The sequence below is a fragment of the Onthophagus taurus genome, chromosome 4 (genome assembly GCF_036711975.1).
Source record: "Onthophagus taurus isolate NC chromosome 4, IU_Otau_3.0, whole genome shotgun sequence".
NCBI lineage: Eukaryota > Metazoa > Arthropoda > Insecta > Coleoptera > Scarabaeidae > Onthophagus > Onthophagus taurus.
In genome coordinates, this window is record NC_091969.1 from 2105324 (window position 1) to 2117771 (window position 12448).

The 12448-nt window shown below is 29.5% G+C and overlaps 1 long non-coding RNA gene across 1 annotated transcript; it reads right to left on the bottom strand.

Annotated features, from left to right (window-relative positions):
• Window positions 1–799: 799 nt before the first annotated feature.
• On the bottom strand, window positions 800–6402 carry LOC139429665 (uncharacterized). The gene is made up of 3 exons (XR_011640219.1): window positions 6322–6402; window positions 4685–4726; window positions 800–2173 (listed from the first exon to the last, which is right to left on the bottom strand). It is a non-coding gene; the product is annotated as an uncharacterized lncRNA (long non-coding RNA).
• Between the last annotated feature and the right edge of the window lie 6046 nt (window positions 6403–12448).

Genomic DNA, 12448 nt, shown 5'->3' on the forward strand with positions numbered 1-12448 from the left:
TTTTGTTCATGATCATTCGAAATTTTATTAAGAAAAGTTGTTCAAAATGACAAATTATGGTTCTATGCAAAATTTCTCGACGTAAATTTTGTGTTCTAAAATTAACATAATGCAAGAGGAATTCAACTTTTAACTAGAACTGAGGGATAATACAATTTAAAGGAAAAATATAAAAAGGTTTCTTCGTAGTTTGAACTGGTCTGCAATTTAAAAAAATACAATAGTCTGACTAGTTTCGGCTTTTTGACAACTTCAGAAATTATTTTGAATTCAGAAAGAAGTTAAGATATATACATATTTTCTCATTTGACATTGTTGAGATCGTGAAGGTTGTTAATTACAATAAAATAATATTAAATAAATTACAATACAATTAATTTTCCAATATTTGCGACTACTTAAGTACATTTTTTCTAGGCGTACTAATGTTTGTGTTCCTTCACTCTGATCTAATCTAAAAGTATGGAGGTAGATCAGAGTGAAGATTAGATTTCTGAAATTTTTCATAGTGCCATTATTTCACATTCCAAACAACTTTTCATGATGAAATTTTGCCCTATCATGAACAGAAAGGATACTCTAACTGAACTAAAAATAGTTTCACTGTCAACGCCGACTTGATTTTCAAAATATGAAAATATTCTTGAAGTTCTCTTCACACCAAGCAGAGTTTAATCCCCAATCTTTCTAAATTTTTAGGTCATACCTCTTGTAACATCTATACTGGGACACACTTCATATTTAATAGGTATATTAAATTGTTAAAAATATAAAATGAAATCAATGAAATTCTGAAACATCAATGAAAAATATAGATATTTATTCTAGCCACATAATGTAATGCTCATTATTATTAATTACATCCGAAAAAATAACAAATTAAACCTATTCAAAAAACGAGTAAATAACGAGTAAATGCTGTTACTGAAGCATCAGTTGGAATGTTTGGAGTATTCACTTTATTCAAAAAACAAATAAGTAATTGTTTATTCAAACACATGAACTTAAAATTTGACAGAAAATTATTAAGAAGTACAATAAATATAAACATATTACGAAACGACGTAATTAATCAACAATAGCAAATAAAATAAGTACTCTAATAAAGTATATATTGCACTTACAATCTAATATATAAGTGAAACTAAATTATGTAAATCGCCAAGAATTGTAATAATACTGCAAATAATCGAAACATATTCATAAACAACTTATTCCAAACAACAATTATTAAATCTCTAAAAATTAAATCAAAATTAACCTTGACAAAACTATACGAACTACATTCATGCATTTACTAGAAATATTCAGTAAGAAATGTTGAATCACTTCGGAAATTCAAGAATATTGTTCTTCAGAACAATAATTAAGTTCATTACTTGTGATTGCTAGCTGATGCCAACGTGCCATTAGCCAACCTTCTAGGTTCTGGTAGTGTTTCATTGACGGATTTATACAGTGGACAATACTTTCTAGTATGAGCATTATAACCATCTGCATAACAATACGGATACTTCAACGCTCTCAAAACCGGACATGAAACTTTACCTGTGGAATCTTTCAACGAATGACTTTCATAAAATTCTCGCCCCTCTGAATTTCTTCGACAAAACGTACAAGTTCTTGTTGATATGGCTTTTGACCACCCGTTTACGGTAGAATTGTTTCCATTGAGAAAATTATCCCACTTATGATTATCTTCCTGTTTGGCGATAGGTTGTCTTAAAAATGCCTCTTTCATTTTTGTCACGTAATAATCCATTGGTTGATTATTGCTAACTATGATCTCTTCTGATGAATATTTAAAAGGAATGTTATAGATGCTGGTGGTCTGGTGACAGAGCGAACAGGAAAATATATCAGGGTTTTTGTCGTTAATTAACAAATGACAACGTGATGGACATTTATCAGGAATTCCTTTGTAGCTATCAATCTTTTCAGTAGTTTGATGATTGGCAGAGAGTGGCTTTGAAGCTGTTACTGAAGCATCAGTTGGAATGTTTGGAGTATTCACTGTATAAAATACGGAAAATGTGTTAGTCATTTCTGTTTACATGAATACAAAAATAACGTAAAATAAATATAAATTCGATCTAAATAATCATAAAAGTATCTCACCTCCATCCCGTAGATTTTTCTTCAATATGCAGCCGGTGACATTCCCACCATTTATCTGTACAAAAAGGGAAAGATAAAAAATTATTTAAACTAAGATTAGAACTAAATCTAGAACTAACACTAGAAACTTTCGGGTTTTGCCGTGCGTCTTTTAATAAAAGGTTTGACGTTTCGGATGCCATGTCAAAAGCTCACTTCGAACCAGTTTCTGAAGAAGGTTGCAACATGGCATCCGAAACGTCAAACCTTTTATTAAAAGACGCACGGCAAAACCCGAAAGTTTCTAGTGTTAGTTCTAGTTTTAGTTCTAATCTTAGTTTAATTCACACCGGCCGTGAAAGCCTTCGTACTTATAAAAAATCATTATAATGCATATACCGTTTGAGGCATTTAAATTGACACTACCTATAGCTCATAAATCGTCAATTTTATCGAATAAGGTTTCAGATAAAACTTTCATCATATGAAGGGGAAAATATTCTGTATGGTATTCAGTTTACATTTTAGAAGCGCTATATATGTCTTTCAATTGTTAAGTTGTAACGCCTAAATATCTAACTTTAACAAAATAAAATCTAGACAAAGAGAAAAGAAATATGTTTACACCTAAGGACACACGCGAGTCCTCGACCGGCCGGAATTCTGAGTTGCAATAATTTTATTGAAATAAAATAATACTCGCATAAAATATAATCAAAAAATAATACAGGTAAGGTATTGTAATAGATAATGTAATTCAAAGGATAATATACTAAAAACAGAATTTGTTGTCAATGGTTCGCAAAATAAAACAAGCAAAAAAATAAAATGTGGCAAAAAAATTGAAACTCGCCAACAAAAATGTACGAAGGATATAAAATGAATTTAATTTAATCAATGAATTGCTTTTAATCAAAAAAATAATTGAATGAAACACTACATGAAAATTCCTCAGTGAGAACAAGATTAGTGCACGATTCTCCGGCAGAAATAAAATGTTGATGTTATCTGACCTTATGTTCGTTGACTATTCCGATCTGATCTGAAGGAACTTATCTACACCAGCAACTTTTGGTGTTCTATAGGAAAATTTATTTTTATTGAACAATTTTTCTTAATTGATGCAGTTGTTTCCAGTCAGTAACGAAATAGTAATTCCTCTCGGACCAAAGTTGTCTCCAAAATATTGGTAACCGAAGAAGTAATGAAATGAGATTATTCCACAAAAGTAAATCGAGAATAATATAGCTCCTCACAATAAAACCTGTTTAAAAGAAAATTAAAGAAGAATAGTAAAGAAAATTAAGAAGCATTACTAAAGATTAAATTTTAGGACGGTTTTTTAATTTTTCTTTGTAGAATAGTTTTAGGATAGTAGTTTTGTAGTACTAGAAAGGATGTGTGAATAGATGAATGGGTTGAATGAATAGTAATTAAGCAAATGCTTTCCTCAGGTGGTCTAGGTTTTAAGCAAAGAAAAATTTGGGAATAAGAAAATACGTTGAAATCCGGATGTACCGATAAATTCGAGAAAAGAAAATCACTTTTCTCACAATTAATCACGAATAATGAATCCCAAAAATTTGGATTGAAAAAACTCACAAAACTGTGACTTCGCTTTTCTATACTTGAAAGAGAACGAGAAGGCTTTTGAACATACTTTTATACGAATGAGAAAAAATTACACCTGCGCAAAAATAAAGTCACAACACGGTCTCGAAATGAAAGGAAGAAATTCAAAGAATTAGGAATCTTTTAAGGGAAAAGAGAAGAAAGGAATATTGAGGATTACCAGGAGTATGCTGCTGTAAAAAAATCTTAATTAAAAAAAACAATGTAAAATATATGCATCCCAAAATTATGCAACTCATAATTCACAACAAAGACAAGTCAACAACATAAAACAAAAAGAAACAAAGTCTTTCCGTAGCTACCTAATTCATTCGTCACGTTTCACTAATTAAGCTTGGAACGACATATGATTACTGAAACGATTTAAATAATTTTAGTTTATGAGAAACATCAGAGTTATCAATGATGCTCGAAATTTATGCGAAGATTTCCTACAGAAACATTCCGTCCCGTGCTTCATTTTATCGTATTGTGAAATAATTTTAAAAAAAATTTGTGAAAAATTTTTAATTTTTGCCTTGAAAAATTTTGCTCAAGATAAACGACGATGAGTGATAATAGTACAATCAACGTTTAAGCTGCTGTTCGTAATAATCCACATTTATTCTCTCGCTATTTCTCGAGGCTGTACGGTATCCCAACGTAGTGTCCTTTACATTTTATTTTTAATTGAAGCTTATTTGTTTTATTGTGTTTGTTATGGAGAATACCATAATGATTAAAAAAGGGTAAGTATCTATTTAAAAAATCTTACTTGACAAATGAAAGACAGATCGAGACGCTTCTGAAATGTAATGGGACAAATGGGAACTATGCAGAATATTTTCACCCTTTATATCATGAAAGTTTTACCTGAAACTTTTTACGATAAATTTGACAGTTTAAGAGATACAAGGTCGTCTCAATTTCAATGCCTCATCGATATAATATCGATAATTAGAATATACAGTATTACCATTATCAGGAAATAGTGAGTAAAATGATCTATGGTCACCTCCTAGAAATAACAAAAAAATATAGGCTATTATTATTATAGATAGTTAAAACGTTATTATGAATGTTAGTGTAAGTACATGAAGTTAATAAAAAAAAAGCAATGAAATTTGTTAAACATAAACGTTATTAACATCACAGAAATTTCATGCAATTACTATACTTTTCCGAAAAAATTAAACGACGATTCAAATGATTATTAAAATTAAAATATATTTTCTAACTTTTCAAGAATCGCCCGGTCGCTTAAAAATCGACGATTCTTTTTAATCGATAGGTACTGACCTAAAAATGACGTTAACAATAAAAAAAGTGTGTTCACTTTTGTGACGTCACAAGCAATGCTTTTTAAACATTTAACTTTTTTGTAAACATGCTTTTTCGTATTCAACCGGTCAACACCTAACCCACAAATTGTTTATTTTATAGCCACGCACAAAATAAATCTAATAAATTTAAAAGTAAAGTTATTTTTACTTAACTTGTAGAGATTACAACATATATTTTCGGATGAAATACCCTAGTTTCTTAAGTTTTCGATGCATAGCACTACCTAGATAGACTGTATCAATAGACTGTCTGTCAAGTGATACAAAAACCTACAACGACTGAAATGTCTTTATTTACCGTCTGTCTACTGGCGTGGATCTAAATGTTAGCGGTTTTCTTTCAATGGACCCTTCAATCCGTAATTTACAACTCGACATTTAGCGAATTCGCACTAGTTTAAATGTTAATTAACATAACTGAACATCCAATTTCTATACAAAATTCTGAAGTAAATCCAATCTAACCTAATCCTGACCTAATCCAACCCGGAATTTACACCTACCACCTGCATCAAACCCAACCGGTACCCAACCCGACAATTCGGAAATTCACACCAGTTTAAATGTTAATTAAACTAACTCAAAATCTGATTTCGAATATAGTAAGTAAAAATTAAATCATTGTCTCAAATTTAATGAAAGAATTAACAACTTGTTAATATTAATTTAATAATATTTATAACGCATATTTTCGGATATAATACAACGACTAAAAGTCTTTATTTACCATACACCTGTTCGTGTGGACGGTTTTTTTTTTGTCAACAAAACCAACCTAACCTGAAATTTATAACCCAAGGTTATTTCACCCGAAAATATATTAATTTTTTCAAAATTTATGTGTAACGGTGTTGCTTTGAAAATATATGGTTAGCATGGTTGATGAAGTCACAAAACGTGACGTCACATCAAAACTTTAAAGTGATTTTTTTACTTTTCCGCACTTTTTCTTTGTTTTGCCTTCAATTAAAAAGAATCGATTTTTATGCGACCGAGCGATTCTTGAAAAATGCCCATATTTTTATTCAAAGATAAATACGTCTAATTGATACGAATGTTAACACAGAATGAATTGTATATAAAATAAATACATATTTGTTATCTTGGAAACAAATAAAAATATATAATTTTCATAAGCAATAGACCCTAATGATTGAATTGAATAGATTGAACTCGTTCATCAATGCCGGCAATATTGACAGTAACGTCACAATGAACAACTGAATTAAAAAATACTAAAATGAAGTATATAAAACCCAAAACTACTCACAAATTTTCGATATAAGAAGAGAATTTTTAATAAGTTGTAAACATCTCCGCGGGGTAAACTTAACCTAAACTTAACACAAACACTAAACATCGGTGAGGTGACTGAATTGGAAGGCCAAGCGTCTGCGGTTTATATAGGGGTAGGATTGACGATGTAATACAGGGGCGTGGCTTAGAAATTAACATTGTTCTTTGTATGCCAAAACGTACACTTTTATAGCAGCGAAAATACTAGAATAAATTGTTGAAAAACTTGAATAATGTTCGATTAAGTGTAAAATTAGGTTCTATCATTATTTTACATTGAAAGTTGTTAATTACAACTTTGATACGAGATTTTGTATTGAAGTATCGATACGGGTCGTGTTAACAGTTTCTACATCCGCCCAAGGTTCGTAAAGCGCATTGTACAATACGCTTTACGGACCTTGCATCCGCCATGCTGTCGCCAGACAAACCGGAAACCCGCCCTCAGAAACTTCGAGTTGTTCTCATAAAAGGAAATAAAACCTACCCATATTTTCTATAAACTGCAAGAAATTATCAAAGTATTAATTCTGCCTCTTAATGTAAAGAACTACACTTATTATCTTTCTATAAAATATTACTATGAAATTTTAATAGTTATATTTAATTTTAATATCTGCGATGAATAAATGTGTTTATTCAAAATTGTAATAAATTGTTGACATTGATTTGTTGACATTTGTTGCATTGTTTATTCTTACTTTTACTTTCGTTTTAAACTAGGAGGATTGAATACAAAACTTAGATTTAGAATAAGAAATATCATTAAAAAATATCACTGGATATTTTTGGCGGTAAATTTAAATTCACGTTATTATTACATAAAACGAAATGTTCTACTTATTATTAACATTTATTTAGCATTTCGTCTATTTTAAACATACAAGTTAGGAGTGCGGGAAGTTACCCCCAATTTTTTGATTTTTAAATTTTTTATTGTTGTCCTAGATTGTTCTAGAGATGTTCTACATTGTTCCAAAGCGGCAAATTGAAAAAATAAAACTCCACGAGAAAACCGAAGAAACAGGTTTTTTGACTAGCCCCCCATTTTTGGAAAAGTGAAATTTTCTTTGTTGTTCTGGGTTGTTCTAGTTGTTCTAGTTATTGTTCTAGAAAATCAAAATTGTGGGATACAGCATTACGAAGTTATAACTAAAAATAGGTTTGGCCGCTGAAATGTCTGGTTGATTGCTGTGACCATAGCTTTTCTATCAATTCCACATTACAAATATATACCTATTATAGCTAACGCAATCTGGAACAGCTATTATTTTCACTAGAACAACTCTCTAAAGGGCACTTTACTCTTTGAAAATTAAAGTTTTTCGAAGTTTTAATAAGAATTAAAAAACATAGAACAATCAGAAATAACTCAAACTTTGCCGATTCAAATTGTTCTAGATGTGTTTTGCGTTCAACACGAACATTAATTTTGCAAAATCACATATTTTTTGTTGCTCTAAATTGTTCTTGTTGTTCTAGGTACTTAAAATGTTTATTTAATCACTGCGGTTTTAGTTCTTTTGAAGTTTCATATAATAATACTTTTAAAATACTAAAAAAATATAGAATAATCTGACCATCATAATTATCTAAAAATCACAAGTTTCACCTTTCTCTTTAAACTTATAATAGTAAAACAAAAGATGCGATTTAAAGTGTATTTATTTTGTATAAACTAATAAATTAATAAATAAACTAAACTAAGAAATAAAACAATAACTATTCGATCAGTATTACTATATTAGTACAATAATTTATTTTAAAGTAAACTATAACTAAATAAACTAAATTATGTAAATAAACTAATATCATGGAATAATACGGTTACATCACTTTGCTCAATTATAAACATATATGCACATTTAAGCATTTATTTCAGTAGCTTTTTCAACTTGTACGGATTCTTTTCGTAAGTCTTTAAATAATTTCCAATTGGCATTGTTGGGCACAAATGCCAGGTAGTGTCCTACATCATTCAAAGTTTGAGTACCTTCGTAACTGATGATACCTGCGGGGATATAGAATTTGTTGTGGAGTTACAAATTGCGTACGTAATCACTCAATTTTGTTTTTTTGTTCTCTCCATTCGTTGTTTCTATAAACAGACCACATTTTTTTGCAATTGTTGCTTAGGGTTTGCATGTAGTTTTCTATTACTTGGTTTAGCTATGCATAGCCTAATATTGTTACGATGTCAATGTCGATTGGTAAAATTATGTTTTTATGGAAAGTAACGTTTAAACCATTATTGCAGTTTTTAGTGCTACAATAACTAAATTCTTCTTTAAATCGTTGTGTGCAAAGAAACGTAATATTTGACACAACATTCACTATTATCAGGCCAGCAATATTCTGGTTTCCAAAATAATTTATGCCTGTTAATAGTTCAGCTCTTTTTTTATATGTTGCTTTACTAGAACCGGTTTTTAAAAATAATTTTAGGAAACTAAAGCAATATGTGCAAACATTCTCAACATGATTTCTAAATGAATAGCTAGTATCATCAGCTACGAAGGTACTCACTCTTTGAGTGATGTAGGATACTACACGGCATTTGTGCCCAACAATTAGTTATTATTTAATGATTTAAGAAAAAAATCCATACAGGTTGAAGAAGCAGCAGAAATAAATGCACAAATGTGCATATATGTGTGTAAATGAGTTCCGTGATATTAGTCCATTTAGATGATTTAATTTATTTACTTATACTTTACTTTAGAATAATTTTTTGTACAGTTTTTGTGATAGAATAGGTATTGTTTTGTTAGTTTATTTATTAATTTATTACTTAGTTTTACAAAATAAAATACACTTTAAATCGCATCTTATGTTTTATTATTATAAGTTTAAATAGAAAGGTGATTTTTAGAAAATTAGATGGTCAGATTATTCCATATTTTTTAATTTTTTAAAACTATTATTATATTAACGGTTGGGTTCACTGATTCAACAAAACCTGTCCGATATCACAACAACTAATAAAATTTAAGGTTTTTCTAGTGAAAATAACAGCTGTTCTGAATTGTTTTAATTGTTGTAAGTAGTAATTTTTAATATGAAACTTTAAAAGAACTAAAACCGCAGTGATTAAATAAACATTTTAAGTACCTAGAACAACAAGAACAATTTAGAGTAACAAAAAATATGTGATTTTGCAAAATTAATGTCCGTGTTAAACGCAAAACACATCTAGAACAATTTGAATCGGCAAAGTTTGAATTATTTTAGATTGTTCTATGTTTTTTAATTCTTATTGTGTAATATAAAACCGCTGTCACAAGAATTACTGACTGAAACTTCCAAAAATTTTAATTTTCAAAGAGTAAAGTGCCCTTTAGAGAGTTGTTCTAGTGAAAATAATAGCTGTTCCAGATTGCGTTAGCTATAATAAGTATATATTTGTTATATGGAACTGATAATAGAAAAACTATGGTCACAGCAATCAACTAGACATTTGGGCGGCCAAACCTATTTTTAATTATAACTTCGTAATGCTGTATCCCCTAATTTTGATTTTCTAGAACAATAACTAGAACAACCCAGAACAACAAAGAAAATTTGATTTTTCCAAAGATGGGGGGCTAGTAAAAAAACCCGTTTTTTCGGTTTTCTCGCGGAGTTTCTATTTTTTCGATTTGCCGATTTGGTACAATGTAGAACAACTCTAGAACAATCTACAACAATAAAATATTTAAAAATCAAAAAATAGGGGGCTAACTTCCCGCACTCACAAGTTAGCATGTATGGTTTTAATATATTTAATATAACACACATAACTTCATAATTACTAACATTCGCCATATTGAGTGCCAACATAATTCACTAAAAAAAACATTAACAAATAACTGTAAAAGATTCGATTTATGCCAACGAGAATTTCAAACAAAAGGGAAGCTTTGTGGTGCGAAATTTCAAAATCTACACCGCGTATGCAGGCTGTTTCTGTAAGTGTTTGGATATTTTTAATCACAAATACTACGTGACTAAAAGTTATGACGAATCATTTAAAAATTTCTGGTCTAAACCCATAAATGGCTAAGATATATATATGCCTTCGCAATTTTTAAACATTTTCTTAAATATTTTTGACATGGTTTGTCGTATTAAACTTATGTTCTCGTTGTCATTACATCACATTCTTTGTTCATATTTAACAAATAATAATCCTTAAATTAAAATAAATTACGTTAAGACTTACTACAACCAATGCACACCGATAAAAATCACGAACACTACTATCCGTGCTGAAAGTCAAGGCCTCTCACTTTAGACATCGATATCTTCGCAACCGCTTGATGAAAAAGATTGCGGTAAAGTTTGTTGTAATTACTAAACATTTCTACGTACCATTGAATGTGAATTTGAATTTTCGGCTCCGCGGTTTTCTTTTTATCGCGAAGTAAATGAAAAAAGTACCCGATTTTTGAGTGTGCCGCCAACTGTCCACTTTGCGATTTTTTCACTTGAAAATATATTAAACTAAGATTAGAACTAAAACTAGAACTAACACTAGAAACTTTCCGGTTTTGCCGTGCGTCTTTTAATAAAAGGTTTGACGTTTCGGATGCCATGTTGCAACCTTCTTCAGAAACTCGAAGTGACTTCGAACCAGTTTCTGAAGAAGGTTCACACCGGCCGTGAAAGCCTTCGTACTTATATGAAAATATATTGTATTGGTGAACGATTGAATATTGATGATATATATATCGATGAATAAAAAATTTAATTAAAAAAAAACAAAAAAAACAACTTAATAAATTATTTAATTATTAATACGAACTTAAATTTTATATCATTTGATGTTGTTAACTCGGACTGAATATCCTAAATCAAAATAAAATTTTCAAAATTCGAATTTTTAATGAACAACAAAAAAAATTAATCAAAGACTTATCTTAATTACAAGTAAATTGTTTCTCCTTCAAACAATGGTTTCTATATACGCCTCCTCTATCAACTTAAATCCTCGGTGATTCCACACTCTCACGCTAGATGTCCAAATCCAAATCGATTGTTTTAATTTATTCTTCCTTTTTGTATTCTGATTATCGTCTCAGTTAGTGTTTTAAATGTTCACGAATTTTTAATAAACAATTTTATACACTTGATTAAATTAGTTTTTTTTTTAATTGCTAGTTTTTTTTTAATATTCAAACTCACATTAGGTTATTTCTTCTTCTTCTTCACTATGATCGGGGTTATGTTTTTTTTTTTTAGTATATTTTCATTGTCGAACGCGTTCACAACAAAAGGGTGCGTCTTCTTCTACGATTCAACTTTGATTGTTATTGTTATTTTTTCAAGTGTCGGTACTTCAATTTTCTATCAAATGCGTACCGACTATGCTACTGACAATCGTGGATTATTTCAAAAATAATATAAATTTTGGTTATACAAAGTACGTTAAAAGATAATTTATGTAAAATTTCGGAACGACATGCAATGTCGATCAAAATAGTTCAAATATGTTTTCTTTTTTCCAAAAATAATGATTATCAGATATTATTATCGATTTGTTGGTTAATTTCTTCAATTTCAGGAACAATATGGTTTTAAATGTCTTTATCATTATCGGTGAATTTTTAAAATAAGATTTTGGAATGGATATGGAAATTTTATTACTTTCTAGAAATATTACGGCATAGATTATTATTGATTAAGTGAAAGATCGCATTAATAAGTCTTTGTAAGAAGTTTTATCGATAATTTCATGAGCAATATCGATTCTCAACTGACAGGTGAAAACGTAGTCATATTTTTTCATTAAAAATGAAATCAGATACTATCAGATACTCGTATCAGCCTGAATTACTACAATATCAATAAAAAAATAAATAAAAAAGGAGAGATGTAACACCACGTTTCTAACTACAGTATAAATAAGAACATATTTCAATATGTTCTTTATAATTCAATATTATTTCATAACAAACATGACCACTATTTGGTGTAATTTATGTGAAAAATGATTCTGCTTTTGTAAGCCGTTGTGGAGTTAGTATTCATTATAAATAATATTTCCAACTCTAACAATGCCATAAACACGTATTGATTTTTAATGTTCTATTTCATTGACAAAATCGAAAAACATAATGAAA